Source organism: Mirounga angustirostris, unplaced genomic scaffold (genome assembly GCF_029215605.1).
Source record: "Mirounga angustirostris isolate CCGP_5_RB_7025 unplaced genomic scaffold, mMirAng1.0.hap1 SCAF_17, whole genome shotgun sequence".
In the NCBI taxonomy this organism is placed as follows: Eukaryota; Metazoa; Chordata; class Mammalia; order Carnivora; family Phocidae; genus Mirounga; species Mirounga angustirostris.
In genome coordinates, this window is record NW_026991725.1 from 23,613,812 (window position 1) to 23,634,714 (window position 20,903).

A 20,903-nucleotide genomic window follows, 5' to 3' on the forward strand; every position below is an offset into this window, starting at 1 on the left:
AGGGAGTTTTTGGGGGGGTGAGGTTGAATATCCTGCTGGGCCACTGCCAAACCTTTTGTGGGACAAAAGCGGGGGCAGCTCTGCTGCTGCTCTCACCCCAGAGGCCCCATCATGAAGGCAGCCCAAGTGGGGGGGTGCATGTGTGTGGGTGGGGGAACAGGGTGCAAAAACAGAACTTGGCAGCCCTTGTGAGTTACTTGAATTGGTCTTCTCTTTTAAAGACCGCCATTGCCTTGTTTTGTTCTTTCTTTCGAGGCTCTCTTGCTCCTTTCTTACCAGAAGCATAGCTGAGGAAGGGGGCACTTTCTTTTTTATTTATTTATTTATTTATTTATTTTTAATTTTTTTTTTTTAAAGATTTTATTTATTTATTTGAGAGAGAGAATGAGAGAGAGAGAACACATGAAAGGGGATAGGGTCAGAGGACGAAGCAGACCCCCCGCCGAGCAGGGAGCCCGATGCGGGACTCGATCCCGGGACTCCAGGATCATGACCTGAGCTGAAGGCAGTCGCTTAACCAACTGAGCCACCCAGGCGCCCAAGGGGGCACTTTCTAAAGACAGGAGCCCCTTATACTTTTGTCAGGACCGTTGGAGTCTTTGAGCCTCATTTACAACCCCCTAAAACCACCATACAACTTCTCTTCCCACAGGGCGCTGCTTTCAAGAAGGCCCCCACCCTCATGAGGGGAAGGAGGCCAGGCGGGCAGCCTCTAATGTCCACTTTCTCCCTGGCCGCACTTCAGACTCCCTGGAGAGCTATTCATAAATTCTGAAGTCTAGGTTCCATCCCAGGTGGAGAAAATCAGAATCTCCGGGGGTGGGACCCCGGCGACCCTATTAAGTAGTTAGTTCCTCAGGCAGCCAAATGTCTCAGTAGCCCAAAGATATCTGTCGACTGTGGGTGCCAAGTGAAAAACTGTGAACAGTCTCACCCTCCTCCCTCCCCCACTTCTGTCCCTCCCCTTCCTGAATTTCACCCCTGCTCCCCCTACCTGCCTTGGTCTTCAGGGAGCCAGGGCTGACAGGTGGTTCCCGCTGTGTCTCACCCGCGATGGGCCTGGGGGCAGGTTCTCTCTCTCTCTCTCTCTCTCTCTCAGTGATATTTCCCTTCTTGTTTCTAACTACTCTCAGCCTCTTGTTCTAAGCGGTTGATTTCTCTCTCTTTCTCATTTATGCCACCCCTTAAAGCCCCACGTTTATCTTGTTCACCCCTGCCCCTCTCCCCCGCCCCCCACAGCACACTGCTTGCTGTAGGGTAGGTGCACGGTGATGTTTGTTGACTGACTAAATGACTGCATCCTTTTAACACTTTTCGTGGATTCCCTTTTCTGCCAGGCCCAGCTTCCTCCACCTCCATTTCACTTCTCCTTCCCGGTCTCCCTCTTCACCTCCTTCCCTCTCGATTCTCCCCTGCTTTTCCTGCTTCCTGACACCCTCCCTGGCCTCTTTTGCATGTAGTTGCCCGCATCTCATTCATTAGTGCATCCATCCCCAAGGATGGGCAAGAGCACCAGAGGGAGGGCGGGACGCAGAACTGCAGTTTCTGCCCTTAGGAAGCTCCAGATTCCTTCTGGGGCCTTCTGTGAAAGAATGGTGCAGCGGGTGCTGGATGTCCAGAAGCTAGAGGAACGTCAGTGTCCCACCCTTGACTATCTGTTGGTCCTCACTCAGCACTACAACCCGAGCTTTATTGTTTATTTTTGAAGAGTTACAACCAATTGAGCCTTCGAAAGCCAGCTCATTCTCCCTTAAGGATCTTCCCAGTAGCCTCTGCTTCTCCCATTTCCCTCCTCTGGTTTTCCACATTCTCATTCCTTCTCTTTCCACCTACAGAGAAATCAAAGTTGCAGACTTGTCGAACCATCCCTGCCACTCCTACTTGCCCAGAGAAATGTGGGACAAACAACTAGTTTAAGTGAAGCCTCATTACTTTTTTTCTCCCCAGCCCATCTATGATTTCAGTGATCTAAGTTTCCTTAGTCTTCTATGAGCACGAAACATTGATGGAGGCTGTAAAGTGTATCTCTCTATTATACTCTGGCAGCTACCCCACCCCACACCCCAGGGGTGCGCACAGAGCCACCCCTTTCTCCACTGTCCAGGGATGCTGCTCCTGACCCATGCCCTGACTTGTCAGCTCCCTCTGTCCCTGGTTCCTCTGCCAGACCCGATGGCTGGCCGCCAACTGCCATGGAATCTTCCAGCAAGAACATTCCACCCATCCTTCTCCACAGAGTTCTTCCTTCTTACCTGGTTCTTTCTACCCCCTAGTCCCCTTGGGATGAGGTCTGTGGAGCCTCAGGAAGAAAGGGCAGGCCCTCCTTCCCCCCTCCTCCCTCCTCCCTTCCCAGGGAGCAGCCCTTTAGGGTCGAAAGCACCTGTGCCCGCGCAGCCTTCGCTTGTCGCCACTAGGGGGCGTCCAAGGCACTTCTAAAAGCAGGTGCTGGGTTTTTATTTTTATTTTTTATTTTATTTTATTTTTTAAAAGATTTTATTTACTTATTTGACAGAGAGAGAGGGAACACAAGCAGGGGAGTGGGAGAGTGAGAAGCAGGCTTCCCGCGGAGCAGGGAGCCCTATACGGGGCTCGATCCCAGGACCCTGAGATCAGGGCCCGAGCAGAAGGCAGTTGCTTAAGCGACTGAGCCACCCAGGCGCCCCGGTGCTGGGTTTTTAACCTTACTGGAAGGGAAAGGCGAGCATAGAAATTGAGTTTAGCAAGCATGCATTGAGTGCCTACTGTTTGCCAGGCCCATGCCCTGCTTCCCCTGGAAAGAGGGTATGTTCTAGCTGCTGCAAAGACTCCTTGCAGAGGGGCGCCTGGGTGGCTCAGATGGCTAAGCGTCTGCCTTCAGCTCAGGTCATGATCCCAGGGTCCTGGGATCGAGCCCCACATCGGGCTCCTGGCTCAGCAGGGAGCCTGCTTCTCCCTCTCCCTCTCCCTCTGCCTCTCTCCCTGCTCATGCTCTCTCTCTCTCTCCGTATCTCTGTGTCTCAAATGAATCAATAAAATTAAAAAAAAAAAAAAAAAGACTCCTTGCAGAGCCATTTGCCTCTTCAAGGAATCAGTTCCTACCGACCAGCTCATCTTCCCATGTCTGGTAACATTCTCCTATCTCTGCCCCAGCCTCTCGCCTGCGCTCAGCCCCTCTCCACCCCTCCTGATCCAAAGACCGCAGCTCTGTGTCTGCTTCTCCGGGTCCAGGCTTCCCATGGCAGACGGGAGACGTTCCTAGGGACAAAGTGAAGTTCCCCAGGTGGGCCCTGTCTCCCTCTCTCTTCTGGGTCCCTGACCCCCTCCTGTCAAAGCCCCATCTTGGTGGCCATCACTGGCCTCCTGAGGCTTCCCCAGACGCCCTGAGTGTGGAGGATGTGGATTCAGTGAGGCCATCGGCTGGGATGCTGGGCTCAGGAACATCACTTCTTCACCTGGAAGCGCCGACCCAGCCAGCAGAGACTCAGGAAGTGGGTGACGGGGTTGGCAATGGCAGTAGCGATGATAATAGTAATAATACACTGGGGCCCACAAAATGGCTGCAAAATACCCCCTAATGATCACTTGTATTTATAGATCTCCTTCCCTTCCAAGACACTTCAGAGCCATTGCCCAGTTAAGCCTCCTAGCTTCCCTGGGAGGGACAATTAACCCCATATTTTATGGCCAGGGGAAACCGAGGCTCTAAGAAGGTGGTAGGGTTGGCTGAGGTCACACAGTGCATCAGTGGGAGCCGAATTGGTAGAGTGGCCCTCTGTCCTTGCTTCCCTCTAGATCCAGACCCACCTAGGTGTGTGTGCCCGAGAACACACTCACACGCACGCATGCACGTGCACCCGCTCAGTGTCCATCCCTCCACCTCGGGAGAAGCTGGAACAGGGGCAAAGGATTGCTGCCTGGGGTGACAAGGAGGGAATCCGGGTAACCATGGAGGAGGGCTTCTCGGGGCCAGCCAAGGCTCCAGGGGAATCTCTCAGGTCTGCCAGGGTGCCAGTCAGGATCCAGGCTCTCCAGACTTCAGGACGCATGAGGGAAGAAATGGGGCTGTCTGGGTGCCCGCACAACATGTCCCCGGGATAGTGCCAGACACGCATTCACCCGGGGGACCCCACTCATCCCTTCCAGCCACGGTAGTGGGGACGGCAGTGCGATTCCAGAAAAGAGACGTGGCCACCCTAGAGAGGAGGGAGGCCCCCCCAAACCGTAATGACCCTTATTTGGCCTACACAAGAAGACTCTGCTGTGGACAGGAACAAGGGGAGGCAGGGAGAGACGGTGCCAGGCACAGGGCTGACTCTCAGTTTCAAGTTCTCACCGAAAAAGTATAAAAGAAATAAGGAGGGGCGCCTGGGTGGCTCAGTTCTGCCTTCGGCTCAGGTCATGATCCCAGGGTCCTGGGATCGAGTCCCACGTCGGGCTCCCTGTTCAGTGGGCAGCCTGCTTTTCTCTCTCCCTCCACTGCTCCCCCTGCTTGTGTGCGCTCTCTCTGTCAAACAAATAAATAAAATATTTAAAAAAAAAGAAAGAAAGAAAGAAAGAAGGAGATGCTTTCTAGTCTGAACTCAGGCATGGAAAGGGGGAATGTGCTTTTTTTTTTTGCAGGAGGGCACACGGCTATCTAATCTAAAAGCTTCCTGGCTACACAAAATTGTGCCCCGGAGCAGGTGGTGGAGGAGGGCAGTGAAGTAAAAGTGGGATGACGTTTGGCTAATCTCAACACCGTTCCAGTTGGCTTGGGCGCTGGGATTGGGGCGTCATACCTCCGTGGGTGGGTCCCTGCTTGGGGAGAGCAGCTGCGGAAACCAAGCTGACCACAGCCACGGCCTTGCCTGGATACTTCAAGTCCCTGATCCTTGACTGGCCCCCACCTCCCAGCTCCACTCCTGACTCCTGTCTCGCCCCTGACCCCGGGGCCACCAGGGCCTGGGCCTGTCCGTCCCACAGCTCCTGCTTCCCCGGCTGAAACTCCAAGGCTCCACATTGCTGGGAGTTTACTAGGGCTCCCAGCTGGGTCCCAGCTTTGATCTGGCTTCAAAAAATAAAAAGCAGTATGAGGAGAGTAATTTTCCCCGACCTGCTGGGGAGGAAGGCGGGCTGGAGGCAGGTCCTGACCAGCCCGGCCCACTCCTTGAGCCTGTAGTCTGAAGCTGGGGCGGGGGTGGGGGGGGGTTGGGGACCAGGGGAGCAAAGCCATTTTCCTCTCTGACTTCCTTTCCCTCCCTGCTAGAACCCTGACCTCAAGTGAGTCTTCCTTCCCTTCCCTGCTTGCCAATCAGCAGAAGAAAGGACAAAAGGAGAATATACCTGGCTCTCCCTACCCACCTTCTACCCAGCACTGGGCTCCCCACCCCAATGTCTCCCTTGCTGGGCTAGATTAGAGCAGTGCCCTGCTTGGAAGGACAGTGCCTCTGTCCTCTCCCCACTTGGGCCCCTGGCCTGTTCCCGGGGAGTGCTGACCGACCACTCAGGGTGGGGCCTGGCCATGGGCAAGTCTGTGCCCACCCGGCTGGGCACCCGAGACATGACTCAGTTGGCCGTCTCAGCGCCAGCTCTGGTCTTGGGAGGCCGGACTAGGGGGTGGGGAGGGGAAGGCCAGACTGGAGAGAGGGTGGGTCAGCCTTTGATGGAGTTCCTCGCCGTCCCTCTGCCTATAGCACTGCAAGGCTGGCCCAGGATTTCCATCTTCCGGCAACCCCCACCCTCTGGCCCAGTTCAAAGGCTCTAGCTCCTCACCTGTCCTGGGATGCTCCCCCTGGGGCCCTTTTAAGTGGTTAACAGCGCACCCCTCCTCCACCCAGCTGAGGTTCAGGGCTGATCCATGAAGGTGCAGGAGACGTGGGGGGACTTAGGGTGATGGGGTGCAGAGTCCAGAGTCTGGGAGGAAGCAGAAACACAGCATTAAACCAGTTGAGCTGCCCCCAGTGATGTCAAGCCCTAGACACAGCTCCGATGACTACTAAATAATTCTTTCCTGGACGGGGAGAGGAGCCTGGGGTCAAGCCTGAGGGAAACTTGGCAGCTGAGTTTGGTGGGCAAGAGCTGAAGGTAGGGGCTGGGCTGGGCACTTCCTGCTCATGAGACTCCCAGCTCAGCCTCTGGTTCATTGGCTTAAATGAAAGCTGGTCACCAAGCGCAGGGTCACCGAGCTCTCTGTATTTTTGTGTCCTTATTGTGCCATTCCTGTCTCCCTTCAAGGAAGACTCCTTCCTACCCCACAAACATACTCTGAAAGTGTTCCGTAAATCTTGGGACTCTTCCAGAATTGGCCAGAACCCACCCTCCCGTCCTGCCCCCACTTCCTGGGAGAAGGGGCCATGGGAACACAAGCATCCAAGCGTCAGTCCCTACCTCCAGAAGGAGGCCCCTTCTGGAAGTCACCCCCCTCCCTCCACCTGGCCCCAGGCACCTCTCCCTGACCTGGGGGCAGAAAGGAGAGTCCGGGGTGGGGGAGGAAGTTGGGAGTCACCTAGTCTCCAGGTGGGGCGGGGTCCCCACAGCGATAACCATCTTTCTGGCGGTTCCAACCTGTTCTATTGGTGAGTAATTTTTTTTCCTAGAGGAGAAAGGTGAAGGCCTTGGTGGGGAGTTATTCTGGCTCTGAAGTGTCCTTGCAGCTCCCCAGGCCCCCTCCAGGCCTTGTGCAAGAGCCGTAAATCTCTCACCACCCACAGGCCTGGGGGTGCCTGTTGCTCAGCTTTCAAGTCCGGAGGTTTTTATGCTTTTGCTCCTCTGTGGGCTCCACAGCTCCTGCCTGGGGCCTCTCCCCAGCCTGTAAAAATCCAGTCCCATAAATCTCAGCTGCCCCCCTAGGGGCCAAGCCGCCTTCCTCCCACTCCACTCCCCACCCATAAGCATCTCACCCCCCCCCCCCCAAGAGATGGCAGATGGCATAGCAGGGGCAGGAAAAGGAGGCTAAAGGACTTCTGAGGGCAGCAGTTGGGTGAGGGGGTTTCTGGAGAGTCCCACTTGGCTCTGCAGCATTAGCCACTGCCTGGCCGGGTTTGGACCTTATAACTGAATGGTCTGTTGTGACAGCATCCAGCGCTGGAGGGGCTTCTGCGGGGCTCTGGTGGGGAGGCCTATTGGCCTCCGCTGCCCGCCGGCATCCACCTGAGCCTTCTCAGACAGGCGGCTGTGTGTCTGCCAAGCCCCTGGGTGCAGTTGGAGGTGGCAGGCAGCCCAGTGACTGTGCCACTTTCCTGGATCAAAATGGGGAGCTTGAGGAATGGGCAAGGGGGTAATGGTGCCCGCGACGTGGAGGGCCACACATGACTAGCACGGTCCAGTAGATTCAGTAGTAAAACATAGTTCTTAACTTCCCAGTCTGATGGGAGACACTGGACACTCGGCCGGACGGGACAGAGAGGAGGGCCTCAGGTGACAGGGCCTGGGGTGTCTCAGGGCTGGGGCCGGCAAGGGAGGGATGGGCTTGGGCCTGGGAATTGGTGGCTGGAGAAAGAGGACAAGGGGAGAGCTGCAGAGGAAGCAGGGTGGCTGGTTCCAGTGGAGGGAACAGTCTGTTAGAAAGTTCCCTGGCGGAGTTGCGGTGGGGGGGCGATGCTGGGGACAGAGCAGGTTTGCGGGGAAGGTGAGGAGCCCATGCCTGGCTCTGCCCTTCCTGGAATCAGAGCTGCGAAGGGAAGAGCTGGGAAGGGAAGAGCCGCCCTCCTCTAAGCACTTCATGCGCACGTAGCCCGACTTTACAGATGAGAAAGCTGAGGCAGAGCAAGTCTAAGGAATGTGCCCGGGATCATCCGGCTGGATGATGGCACAGTCAGGATTCCAGCCTAGGCAGTCTGGCTCCAGAGCCAGCACGCTCCATTTCGGCCCCCTAATGCAGAAGTAGACGGAGGGCACTGTCACCCAGGGCAGAGGGTACCCTCTGCGCCGCCTCCCAACTCCCACAGAGGCCAGCAGGCGTGTTGTCCTTTTTGCTCAGGGAAAGAGCGGTTCTGGTCCTCTCTGGGGGCCCTCCGCCTCCTGGGGCCCGCCCACCTTGGAGGCAGCCCCAGGGACTAGCGCCAGCCACCCTCAGGAAACTGGGCCCCAGCAAAAGTGAAACTGCCTCGGCGGGTTTCCCGCCCCCGCGGAGGGAACCGGGGAGCAGCCTCAGCTGGACAACAACCAATTAGGCACTTTTTATTGCCCACTCTGTCATAATCCTCCGAGCTTGGCCGGGATGAAGAGGAAATGGGATGGCAAGGAATTCCAAGATGCCTTCAGAGTTCACGCCAGCCATCCCCTTGCTTCCGGGTCGGGGGGCCATGCCCCATGCCATCAGGAGAATCTCCCTCCAAGTGAGGTCCTCAGCCCTGGAAGTCAGCAGGCCTCTGTGTCCAACAAGAGTCCTTTAGCCTCAGAAAGGGGTGTTCTTTTTTCTTTTCTTTTTAAGATTTTATTTATTTATTTGAGAGAGAGAATGAGAGAGAGAGAGAGCATGAGAGGGGGGAGGGTCAAAGGGAGAAGCAGACTCCCTGCTCAACAGGGAGCCCGATGTGGGACTCGATCCCGGGACTCCAGGATCATGACCTGAGCCGAAGGCAGTCGCTTAACCAACTGAGCCACCCAGGCGCCCAGAAAGGGGTCTTCTCTTGTCCTTTGCTGAGCAACTCAGGGAAGAGGAATCCCATCCTGTTTCTTCCCAGGACAGGGTCAGCAGGAGCTAGCCTCCCACGTAGGACACGGATGTGGTTGTGGAGGCCTCTGGTGGGTGCTCCCCAGGATGGGGTCATCGGGGGTCAGGGGAATTGCTGATTTTTCCTTAGTACCATCAGACTCCTCTCTCAGACTGGCAGCTCCCAGAGGACAGTGGTCTTGTCTCTTCCATCAGATTGAAAACCCCTCAAGAAGCTGTCTTTGCAAGCGAAAGCATGGTTTGTACTCTGCCCTTTCCCTCAGTTGCCCAGAGCAGAGCTTTGTCCACAGTAGGTCACTCCTGCTGTCCATACAACAATGACTGTGGTCTGGCCCAAAGTGGGCTGCCTTCTGGGCAGGAAGTGCCACCACCACGGTCTGTCACGGCCTTCATTGCCCCATCTGTAAAATGGGGGTAATAATAGGACCCACCTCAGCGGTTGTTGTGACAATTATAAAGAACGTGTGCGCTCCGGGCCCGTACTAAGGGCTCAGTAAATGAGAGCTCTTCTTAGCTCTGGGGGCCGCCGATGCAAGGGAGACAGCAGCTTTCGGCCCATCAGAAGTCAGGATGGGGGTGCCTGGGTGGCTCAGTCGTTAGGCGTCTGCCTTCGGCTCAGGTCATGATCGCAGAGTCCTGGGATCGAGCCCCGCATCGGGCTCCCTGCTCTGCAGGAAGCCTGCTTCTCCCTCTTCCACTCCCCCTGCTTGTATTCCCTCTCTCACTGTGTCTCTCTCTGTCAAATAAGTAAATAAAATCTTAAAAAAAAAAGAAGTCAGGATGGAATTCCAGCAGCCCAGGCTTAAAACGGGAAGGCCGGAAGCCAGCCAGCCTGGCAGCTCTGTGAGCATCTCTGGCTGAGCCCCAGGTGGACGGACCAGGTCCATTCTCTCCAGGAGAGAGCAAGGAGAGCTGTGATCAGCATGGGCCACCTCGGGGACCCGGAACAGAGAGGGCAGCAATGAAGGGATTTCAGGTTAGGACCCTACTGTCAAGGCAAGTGGAGAGTAGGGTCCGTGTGCTTCATGGCTTCAGAAGACCATGGCAGCATCTTTGCCAGGGTGCTGGGGGTCTCAAACCCAACAGAGATGCTTATCCAGCATGGTGGAGGGTTGGGCATGGATGGACACTGTGACCTCTCCCAGACCATGGGTTCTAACATCACCTGAAGGAGGGGAGGGGACAGAAGGAGGTGAAAACATACCCAAGCTGAGCACATTCATCTTCCCTCTCATGGCTAGAGACACGCTCCTGGGTTCAGAGTGGTCCACAAGCTGCCTCACATATCCATACTGCCTGTCTTCAGGGAGAAGGGGGTCTCAGGTTTGGCAGTTGCTTTCAGGAAGGGGAGGCACAGCCTCTCCAACTGGTTCTGCCCTGAGGAAGGACCCTGGGTGGGGCTGAGCAGGTTGACAATTGGCACGGAGCCAGGGCCCTCAGGCAGGCAGGGCAGGCAAGTGGGAGGAGGACGGAGCACCGTGCCATTACAGAAGAGATGGGACAGACCCTGCTGGCCTCGGTCTTGGGCCTCGAGGGGAAAGCAAGTAGAACAAGGAGGTGGGGCTGGAGGAAGGCTCTGAGGTTCTTGGGAGAATCTTGGGGGAAAACGCTCTCTCTTCTTCCTTTCTTCTTTTCAGTTTCAACTTAAAAGTTGCCACAGTGGGAACCTTTCCCCTTTGCTTACCTTTGTAGTGACCTGTTCACTGAGTGGAGAACTGAACGTGCCTCCCGTCCTTCCCCCTCCCCCACCGGTGGGCAGGGGGGCCTGTGCCCAGTGCTGGAAGTAGGTGCAAAAGGCCACCCCTTCAGGGAGCTGTTGGTCAGATAGGGGAGACATGGTTCTTGACCACAAAGATTTCCCAGACTGACAGGGGAGATAGAGCATGTCCCTGATTCAACAAGAGTCCAGAAACAAGGACAGACAGCAAAGAGATGGAATTCTTGAGGTGGTGTTCAGAGACTGGGAAGACACTCTAGGGAGCTGGCTGAGTGCAGTCAGTGGGGAGAAGCTCCTAGAAGAGAATGTGAAGTAGATTTAGGGGGAGAGTCCAGCGAATGCCATTTATCCTTAAACCAGGCCCATTTGTCCAAAAAAGAAACTGCCTGGGACTTCACAGTAAATCAGAACATCTGAGCCAGGATTCCAAGTTGCCCCTTTTCCCCAGGGGGAGGAGGGCGCTAGGAGAAGGTGGGAGGTAGGGAGGGCTGGGAGACAATCAGGGGACCGGCTGAAATGGGAGGACGGGGGGAAGCGTGTCATTTTGGTGAAGTTCCTCCCTGGCCTGTGGATGAACCAAAGTCACTTAAATGAAAAAGAAAGAGAGGCGAGTTGAACAGGTCCCTGTCTGGCCGCTGTGAGTCAGGGAGACAGCCCTCTGATCCTATGAGCCAAATCCCCAAATCTCTGGGGCTTTCAAGGCTTCTTAGGTCTAGCTTCAAAGCCACCTCCAAGTAGGGATCTGCCCCCTCCCTGACCTCCCTCTTTTCCTGCCCTTTCGCTGCTCTCTGACCTCTGACCCTGGGGCCTCCCTGGAAAGCTGAGTTACTTCTCCCCCTACCCAGATTTGGGGTAGACCTGGATAAAAGGGACAGAACGAAGGGGCTGTGTACCTGGGCACAGGGCAGGGAGCTGGAGAAATCCGTGTTTCTCAGCTGATGGGAGGCCTGGCCAGGGCTGGACCCCACTCTGATAGCCACAGTGGAACTGACCCTTCATAAGAGGCTGCTGGCGTGTGAGCGCCAGGGGGGTGGGGCAAAAGAGGAACTAACGTGGGTCCCCAGAGCCCCCTCTGTGTGGGTACGAACTGCCATTAGAGGAAATTCCTTAGAGGGAAGCACTGCAGGGGCCCAGGAGCCTTCTGCTCTGGGTCTGAGCCTCTAGGGACCTCAGGGAATCCCCCATCAACCCCCGCTCGGGATAGGCCCATGTGGGGCCGGCCCAGAGGTTCTCCTCAGGCACTTCCCAAGTCAAGACACTTGAACTGCCCAACCTCTAGGTGGTTATGGACCCTCTGAAGTGGCACCTAGCCCATCCACCTGTCCCCGGGCACCTTCATGGAGGTGGGTCTCCTTGCAGAGCCAATGGCTCCTAATGGCCCGTGAAGACAGGGTGGGACGTGGGGGGTGGGCAAGGAGTGGGATGTGTGTTCCCCGTATTGTTGGGAGAGAGCCCCTGGACACTCTCTCCCAGCCCAGGGGAGCAGGCACACAGGCCTGTGCCTGACTGTGGGGAAGGCTTGGAGCCTGGCTGAGCCCCAGTCTCAGGAGGGAGGGAAGAGGGTAGTGAGGGGGTGGGATGGCTCTTCCGCCTGGTAGATTAGGGACTCTGAGACAGGAGAGGGCCTGTCACCAGGCCCATAAATAAAGCAGCTGAGTCTCTCCCTCCATCTGTGTTTATCTGTCTGGCCTTGGGTTTCCGGGAGAGGAGATGTCTTAGCATCCCCAGCATCAAACGCCAGGCGCTGGAGGGGAGGAGGGGCAGCCTCCTTCCCTTCGCCTTGCTCTCACCCTCTATTTCTCTTCCTCAAATCCCTTCCTCTTGGCCCCCTTCTCTGTAGCCTGGACACTGAGACCAGGAGCCCCTCTGAGACCAGGCAGGTGGGGGGGAGTGTGGTCAGAGGGGTCTCTGCTAGGCAGTTCTGCCATCCCTCCCCATTGGTGCTCACCCTCTCTGGACTGTGGAGAAGGTTACCTGGGGCCCCCAGGGAGGTGAGGGGTAGGAATCAACAGGGTGTGGGGGCGGGGGGCTGAGTGTGCAAACTCCTAGTCTGTGAGGGGCGGCATCAGAAGAGGGAGGCAGGCCTGTTTCTTAGTGATGAGGGGAGACCCTGCATCTCTGCTCCTACCCCAGCTGACTCTCCTCTCAGCATCCTCCTCCCCTCCCTGCCTCCCCGGGGCTCTGTGAGAGCTCCAGGCCATTCTTACAACCCAGAACATGCCACCAGGGCTCTTCCAGTGTGGGCCCCCAGACCACCTGCATCGACGTCCCTGGGAAAGAGAAGGGGAAATGCTTGTCTAAATGCACGGTCCTGGGCCCCATAGATTTTAGATTTTATTTATTTATTTGACACAGAGAGAGAGAGAGAGAACAAGCAGAGGGAGTGGCAGGCAGAGGCAGAGGGAGAAGCAGGCTCTCCACTGAGCAGAGACCCCAACGACATGGAACTCCATCCCAGGACTCTGCGATCATGACCTGAGCCAAAGGCAGACACTTAACCGACTGAGCCACCCAGGCGCCCCGGGAGCCTTCATTTTAATGAGCATCCCAGGTGATGCTGGTTCAGTCCAAGCTTGAGAACTGCCCCCTCGTGCTCTCTGAGGGCAGGCTCTCTTGTTCTCCACCACATCCCCAGCACCCAGCTTGGGGCCTGGAACATAGTAAGTGTTCAATAAACATCCACCGATTGAATGCATTTCTAGATGGTGACTACCCCCTCCTTTCACGCCAGGCAACAACCCCAACAACCCCAACAACCCCAATCTCCCTCGAGGAGTGGGGGAGGGGCCCCAAGTTCCTGCTCTCTGAGGAGTGGTAATGCCAGAATATGTCAACCGGACCCCCCCCTTCCCTGGGTCACAGGTCTTTAACCCAACACATCTGTATATATCACTGGCACACCCAGAAATACTCTAATCACAGGGATTTTAGGCCGGTGGGAGCTCTCACTAGGGCAGCCCTGGCCTCTCAGCTCTCCTCAGAGAACACAAGAACCACAGCCTCCCTCACCCATCCTCCGGGAACAAGAAGTGGCAGGAGGCCGGGAAGGGGAACCTCACAGAGAAGGAAAAGTACCGAAACTGAAAGAGGAGCCACAGCTAAACGAGGTCTGGGGGAAGAGGAGAGCACACCTGTTGCACAACTCAGGCCAGCGGCTCCTGGAATTTTCCAAAGGACTAGGCATCCCAGCCAGGAATGCCCGAATAAATCACTTCTCCTCTCTAAGCCTCAGTTTCCCTGAGCGTCAAATGACCATCTCTGGAAAGAAAGGCGAGGCTCTTCCAGATGAGGAGTCCTCTACCCTGGGGCAGGGCCACTCCGTGTTGCTGCCTCTTCGCAGCCGGCTTGCATTGCATTTACATTCATTTGCTTGGACTGGACCAAAAAAAGTGTAGTCTGCAGATGAATATAAAGCGGTGGGGTTCCAAGGTGAGGAGGCTCCCTGAGGTGGTGACGGAGATGTGGAGGAGGGAAGCACCGGAGGCCGCCCGCAGCTCGCATGGGCCCCTCAGGCTGACTCTGATAGGCTTTCCAGCTCCAGAGTGGAGAGGGCAGTCTGGGACTTGAGGAGCCCAGCATTGCAGACGCCAGGACGTCTGGGAGGGGAGAGAGCAAGGGACCCAGGCATTCTGGGGGGTAATGAGGCTGCCCTGAGGGTGAAGGGCAGCTGAGCAGGGCTCTCAGGCCTCCCAGGGAGCCTGGAGCCAGCCCCAGGAACGCACCAGTACGGCAGATGGCAAATACTTGCCCTGAGGCCCTAGAGAGGGACTGGGAGGCTGGAGGCTGAGAGAGGAGGAGGAGGAGGAAGGGGACGAGGCAGAGTGCTGGAGCAGTTTCCTGAGCAAGGAAGAGGCAGAATCACTCCTGGGCAGGAGAGGGTGATGGCGAAAGCGGCCGCCCTGGCTGTTGCTCGGGCTTGAAGGGGAAGCTGAGAAATGAGAAATCGGCCAGTGGAGACCTGGGAAAGGCAGGCTGTCTGGGTCCCTCCCCACTGTCAAATGGCTCCTGCCAAATCCAGGCTGGGGCAGATAGAGGAGGCCGAGTCCTCCACCCTAGGGAAAAGTCCTAATCTGATGGCAGAGACACAGTCCCACCCCGATGGGGGCTTTCTGTCCCAATGACACAACTCAAGTCCATGGGAAGTCCTTAGTCTCATGGAGGAGACACAACCCTTGCCTCCATCCTGGGGTCGGGTGGTGGGGGACACAATGGGACACGATACATATTTTCAAAATTACTTAGAAGCTCTTTCAGCAACATAGCAGCAAGGCAAACATAAGGGACAGCTGTGAATGCTGGGCCTTTCATAGACGGAGGGGACCCCAAGATAAAGGAGCAATTAGTTTAGCAGAATTAATCAGAGGAGGCTCCCTCAAGTGGATTTTGAGTGAAATTTTGAAGATGGAGAAAGACAGGGGTTCAGGGTTCATCCTTGGTTGGCCTGGGGCAGTGAGGGTAGAGCTGGTGAGGACAAAGAAGGGGACAGTTGGCTCATGGGCCTCTGGGCAGCAACCCTGGAGGGCCGCAGTGCAAAAAGAGGACTCCACATCTGGAAGAGCCTTTTTTTTTTTTTTCTCCAGAGATGGTCATTTGACATTCAGGGAAACCGAGGCTTAGAGAAGAGAAGTGACAGGATTGACATTCAGGGAAACTGAGGCTTAGAGAAGAGAAGTGACAGGATTGAGGTGACCCAGCAAGTTAGGGGCAAAGCTGAGACCAGAGAGCAGATTTTAGGGCTCCTAGTCCTGCTCTCCTTTTCCTCCCCCAGCTGGCATGCTGATAACCTAGGGCCGTTGTCAGAAGGTTCTAGGAGCCCTGCTATCCTCCAGGTGTTTTGTTAGAACAGGGGAAAGTACCTGAATCTCTTAAGGCCTCTTTTTCTCCATCTGTACTTTGGGTTCTCTCATCAAGGAGGGGGAAGTCCTTGGCAGGAAGGTTCCTCATGATTCCAAGGTATTGGTAGGACTCGCTAACAGTTTTCCTGAAGCAAACATGGGTGGCTGGAGAAGGAGAGGGAGACCAGCAGAGGCTGGGGTACCCCCAGCTGATCGGGCATGCTCTGCTGCCACAGGGGCCCCGATCGGATGATTTTTGAGGGGTGGGGGGAAAGAGGACCAATTTGCGTTTGATTTGCATATCAATTGCGTGAATTCCAGGCCTGGCCACGTGCTCTGGAATCTCCCTGGCTCCCGCTCCCTCCTCTGTGGTTTCCCCACCTGCCTGAGAGGCTTCTGGTTGCCAGTTGTGTGGCCACAGCTGGGGAAGGGGGCGGGGGGGTCAGATGTTGGCCACTGGCTTCCCCCCGGAACCGACAAAGCGCCTTCCACGCTGCAGCGGGCGCCCCGGGCCCTCCTGGCCTCTCTCCCGTGGGGTGCCCAGGAGGCCTCCCCTGAGGCCTTGGGGGAGGCTCCCGGCTGGCTGAGGGATGGCTCTAATCATGCCCAGGGCCTCCTACCGCTCTGCCTTCCGAAACGTGGACCCCCTCTGAGGGTGACCCAGCGGGAGTCCCTCGGGCCCTCCCCTGCTCACAGGGGGCTGGTGAGAGCGGCCCCGGCCCCCCACCCCGCCCCCCAGCGCCCTCAGCGGAGGCCGGGTGCTCAGCGGCAGTGGGCCGGCGAAGGGCTGTCCCCTCCCACTGGAGCCAAATAATTGCCTCCTGCTTTGTTGTGTGGTGTCTGGGGCCCGGGGCCTCTCATTTGTGGGGACGTGCTGTGGCGAGAGCCTCCCTGCGTAATTACCCTCCTCCCCATCGCCGCCGCCGCCGCCACTGAGCCTCCTGCGTCCGCTGGGCCTTACTCACCCCGCCGGCCTGCAGCTCCCCCCACGGGCCCAGACGCGGGGAACTCCCCTCCCGGGTCCCAAACTGTCCCCTTCCGGCAAGCCGCCGCTCGGCCTCCCCTTACGGCCCCGGAGCCGGGGTGGGCGGGAGCTGAGCCGGCGGGGGTCGGTCTCCCAGACGGGGACCTGAAAGAATCTTTCTGGTCTGAATCCACCCCCCACCCCCGTCCTCAGCCCGGGAACCGGACCCAGGACTGGGCTCCGGGCACGCGCCTCGCGTTGCGCAACATCTGGACGGGCGTTGCACCTGTCGGGACTTGCTCCCAGTTAGGCTTGGAGCTACCTGCGACCCCGATACCTGGGAGAAAACACTCCACTCTAGCTTCTTTTTTTCCTACTTCTCGGTCACCTGTTTACCTGTTTGTTGTAAAGGAAACGGAGAAGAGAGAGCGAGCCGGGGAGCTAGCCCGGGAGCCTGAGACACAGCCACGCACCAAGGAAGAAACAGAGAGACACTCCCCAAGATAAAGGGGGGAGACTCCAGCAGAGAAGCAGAGACCCGGGCCACAGAGAAGCCTGCGCAGCGAGCCAGAGGCGCACAGAGAGGAAAGGACGGAGAAACGGAGAGGTTTCCGTTTCTCTTAAATGGAGACGAAAAAAGAAATAGAACGGACAAATATAGCAAACCTCTCGTTTCTTGTTATATTTTATTAAATCTTGGGTTAACTCTTGGCGAATAGACCACTGAAGTTGCATAAAGGCTGGACTTGGAGGGGAGGTGGGAGGACAGTAGGAAGCAGCGTGATGAGCCAAGACAAATTTTGAAGAGAGTCACATATCACAAAGGTTTGTACACAGTAGGCGCTCGATCATAATTGATGGCAGAGGACCCCTCTCTTCTGAGGCCAGGACAATTCAAAATTTAAATGGCAGCAATGGGGGGTGGGGTGGGAGGTGGCCTGGCTGGCTCAGTTGGAAGAGCATGCAACTCTTGATCTCCCAGTCTTGACTTCAAGCCCCATGCTGGTGAAGAGTACTTAAATAAATAAATAAAGTTTAAAAAAACAAATAAGTGGCAGCAAGAGGGATGTAGGATGGACTTCTGGTGGAGGGACTTTCTGAGCATAAGAACCATTCATCAAACAATAAATGTTTTTAGAGCTCCTACTATGTGCCAGACACTGTTCTGAGTGCTTCTGATACAATTAGTGAGCAAAACGAACACAGATCCTTGGGAATAGTTGAGGACGTTATGGACTCTGCCTGCCGGCAGGAAGGTCACAACAGTACAAATCCCTCTTCTCAGCATGTTGTAGGGGAGCTACTTAGAGAAAATGAGTTCTGGGAGGGCTGGGATCTGCCAGAAAATTCTAGAGAAGATGAGCTCTAGACTCAATCATGGAGCCAGGCAAACCAGTGGAGACCAGGTCACCAGGGGAACACCCACCGAGTTCAGAACAGGAAAGGGTGGGCACCTCCTGAGGTCACTTTTAACACAGGCAGAGTTTCAGTATCTGGTATGGCTGTGGGTTCTGGAGTACCAGCTAGGAAACCCGGACATTTAGGATCCCTTCCAGCAGGAGATGTGATGTCAGGAGCAAGAACCTTCGCTGTGTTCATGCTTGGTTGAGGGGTTCATTGCAGTGGGACACCAGCAAGCCTAGGACGCTGTAAGGAGGACTCATCTCTAGGCAGGTCAGTATTCAAAGCAACCTTCATCTTTCTCCTGGTTCTGTTCTCACTCTCTCCAAGGATTTCTTAACGTCCCTGTTATCAGGAAGCTGTCCCTGAAGGTCCAGCTCAAAGCCCTCTCCCTCAGCGGCAGTGAAGAATGTAATGCTTCCTGCCCTTTTCCAGGGTTAGAAGGACAAAGAAGCAAGGATGTCATTTGATGAGGTGGGGACCAAAGCCTCCTTCACAAACACCCCTCCACCTCTCCCCAGCTGCCTCTTTTAGGCCCTGAAGCAGAGGAGGGAGATGAAAGGGACAGAGCTGACCATGGGTGTGTGTGGGGGGTGGGGGGGAGGGTGGGACCGGACTGGGAATGGATTTCAGGAGCAGATAGAGGGGGTGGGGCAGAGGCAAGCAGGGATCCTGGCAAATCTCATTGGCTCCCTTAGCATCAAAGCATCCATTGGCTTTCAGCAAAGTAGAACTGATTAGTGTTTGTGTGAGTGTTGGGGAGGGGTGATAGGGAAAGGGGTGCAGGATCCTATACCAATATGTTGACTCTGCACAGCTCCACATTCCCCCACCCCCTGCTTTTTACCCACACACACATAGTCAAGAAATTCTCCAGGAATCTGGCCTCACCAGGTTTTCATTCTGGAGTGACCCCTGTGATCTTCCAGCTGAGGAAGGAGACAGCTGTGAGAGCCCCTTCAAGGAATCATAAAACAAAGTTTTGGTTTGATGTGTAAAAAAAAAATTTAACGTGAACATTTATTGAACTATGACATGCAAATAGAAAAATGTCATAAATATACGATCTCAGTAAATTGTAAGTAAAATGTGGGATAAACTTTCACCAAATGAACACACCTGGGTGACCAGCACTCAGCTCAAGGATCAGAACATTACCACTGTCCCAGGCCCTTACTGTGCCCCCTTCTGAACTAAACTGCCCAAGGGTAATAGAATCGCTGACTTCAAAGAACGTAGTTTTTTTTTTTTTTTGCCTATTTTTGACCTTCATATGAATGGAGACATGTACTGTGCACCCTTGTGTCTGGCCTCTTTCACTCCACATGGTTGTGAGATCCAGCCTTTGCTTGAGTTTGAACACATCTGTGAGGAGAGAAATGGGATGTATCAGAGACTGGCCTCTGCAGGTCTCAAACTTAGGCTCCCTTGAGATCCTCTGTCCTCGAACCTTTCCGAATTTGGTGTCAGCACCCCCACTTCACCAGTCCTCTAGAGTCCCAGGTCCCAAACAGGATGAACATTCTGGGAGACCTTGTCCTCCTATCCAAGCTGGGATCTGGGAACTGTTGGTCCCAGACCACACCCCTCCAAAGGGACTCCAGAGGAAGTCCCCGACCTGGGCGGGGTTAATTAGATGGCGCTTTGAGATCTCAGGATGAAAGGACTGCCTAGAGCCATTGTCCTTGGCCTCCTGTCCAGCTTGGCGGGGGAGGGGAGGACCCTGTGCCCTCAGGCCCCAGAGATGGGGCAACAGCCTATGGGATTGGCATTGCCAGGCTCTGAAGGATTCTCTGTTCTGAGACGCTCCTGCCCAAAGAGGGTGCTCAGGGCTGAGATATTGGGGAGTGGGGAGTCCAGGGCCCACACCCCTGGGGTCCGCCTCTCCGCCTCCCGGGCAGCACCCAGACAGCCCGGCTCTGGTGCCGTGTGTGGTTTCAGGATAAGCTGCCGATGCCACCCAGAGCGCCCTGCTGACAGACAAGGATCTCACCCGCTTTCAAAGACGCCCTTTCATCTGCCAGGGCTAATTACACCTGCAGAGCAGAGGAGAGGGCACTGGAGCCAGCCCCCTCCCTCTTCCCCCATCCCAGCTCCCAAGCCCCCTGCCTCAGGAACCCTTCTCCTCCCTCCCTTCTGCCTGTTCTAAAGCTCTGGCGGCAGCCTCGGCACCTGCCAATTAGGGCTCCTCTAGGGACAAGTGGCCCTGTCTTCTGGGAGGGAGGGTGCCTGAGAGCAGAGGCTGGGAGGTGGGCCTGTGTGTGCACCTGAGGGGTGGGAGACGGAGGGTGTGGGTAGCATTAGGAGGGTTGCTGAGAGGCACCAGGGAGTAGGTGAGGGCCTTGTGGGTGCGAAAGTTCAAATCTATGACGGAGCTGGTTTAATGGTGACCATGAGCACGTGGGCTCTGATTCAGGCAGCTCTGGGTTGGAATCCATGTTGCACTACTTTATTAGCTGCATGACTTTGCGTGTTACTTATGTAAGCCTCAGTTTTCTCTCCTGTAAAATGGGGATATGCATGCCTACCTCACAGGGTGGTTGTGAAGAATAGATAAGACAATGCACATAAAACACTTGGCCTCTAGCAGGGGTTTATTTGAGTGTGGGAAAGTTGCCACTTTGCGAGGGAAGGCTTTTTGGACCCCCAAGACTTAGTATGTCTCCCCAGTTCTCTATGCTTATGCCTCTTCCAGCACGTGATACTCTGCTTTGCAGTGATCTGTTTATTTTTTTTAAGATTTTTTTTATTTATTTGACAGAGAGAGACACAGCAAGAGAGGGAACACAAGCAGGGGGTGTGGGAGAGGGAGAAGCAGGCTTCCCGCCAAGCAGGGAGCCCGATGCGGGGCTCGATCCCAGGACCCTGGGATCATGACCTGAGCCAAAGGCAGACGCTTAATGACTGAGCCACCCAGGCGCCCCTAAATAAAATCTTTTAAAAATAAATAAATAAATAAATAAATCTTTAAAAAAAATTAGTTCCAGTCTCCCTTCACCATGTGAGCAAATCCGCTGAAGCGCCACGTTGTGCCTTCAGCCCCGCCCAGGAACGTAGCAGGTGCTCAGTACACGGGCTGCAGCGTGGGAGTAGAGAGTGTGATAGAAGCGCATGAGCGAAGGGCTCCTCTGGAGTGGGGGAAGGCCTTATGTCAGCAGGAGAGTGTGTGTGGCCACCGCGTGCGTGCCAGCAACACAGCGAGGGGGGCATGGGCCGGTGCATGAGCGTGTGCACCCGCGTGTGCCCTAGAGGTTGCCGCGGGTGTATGAGTGGAGTGATTCTGCAGCACTTGTCTGCACTGGGGTCTGAATGAGCCTCTCAGTGAGGGATGCCCCAGGAGGGCATGTGGGTGAG

General features: G+C 55.7%; 1 protein-coding gene across 7 annotated transcripts in view; it reads left to right on the forward strand.

Annotated features, from left to right (window-relative positions):
- SP6 (Sp6 transcription factor) overlaps positions 1 to 20,903 on the forward strand; it is a 76,610-nt gene that overhangs the window by 34,205 nt on the left and 21,502 nt on the right. The window contains exon 6 of one of the 7 annotated variants that reach the window (XR_010408578.1): positions 16,560 to 17,483. The exons of the other annotated variants lie outside the window; for them this stretch is intronic. The gene's annotated coding sequence lies outside the window, so the exon portion shown is untranslated. Of the gene's footprint in view, positions 1 to 16,559; positions 17,484 to 20,903 lie in introns of those variants that run through there. 7 annotated transcript variants of the gene reach the window in all.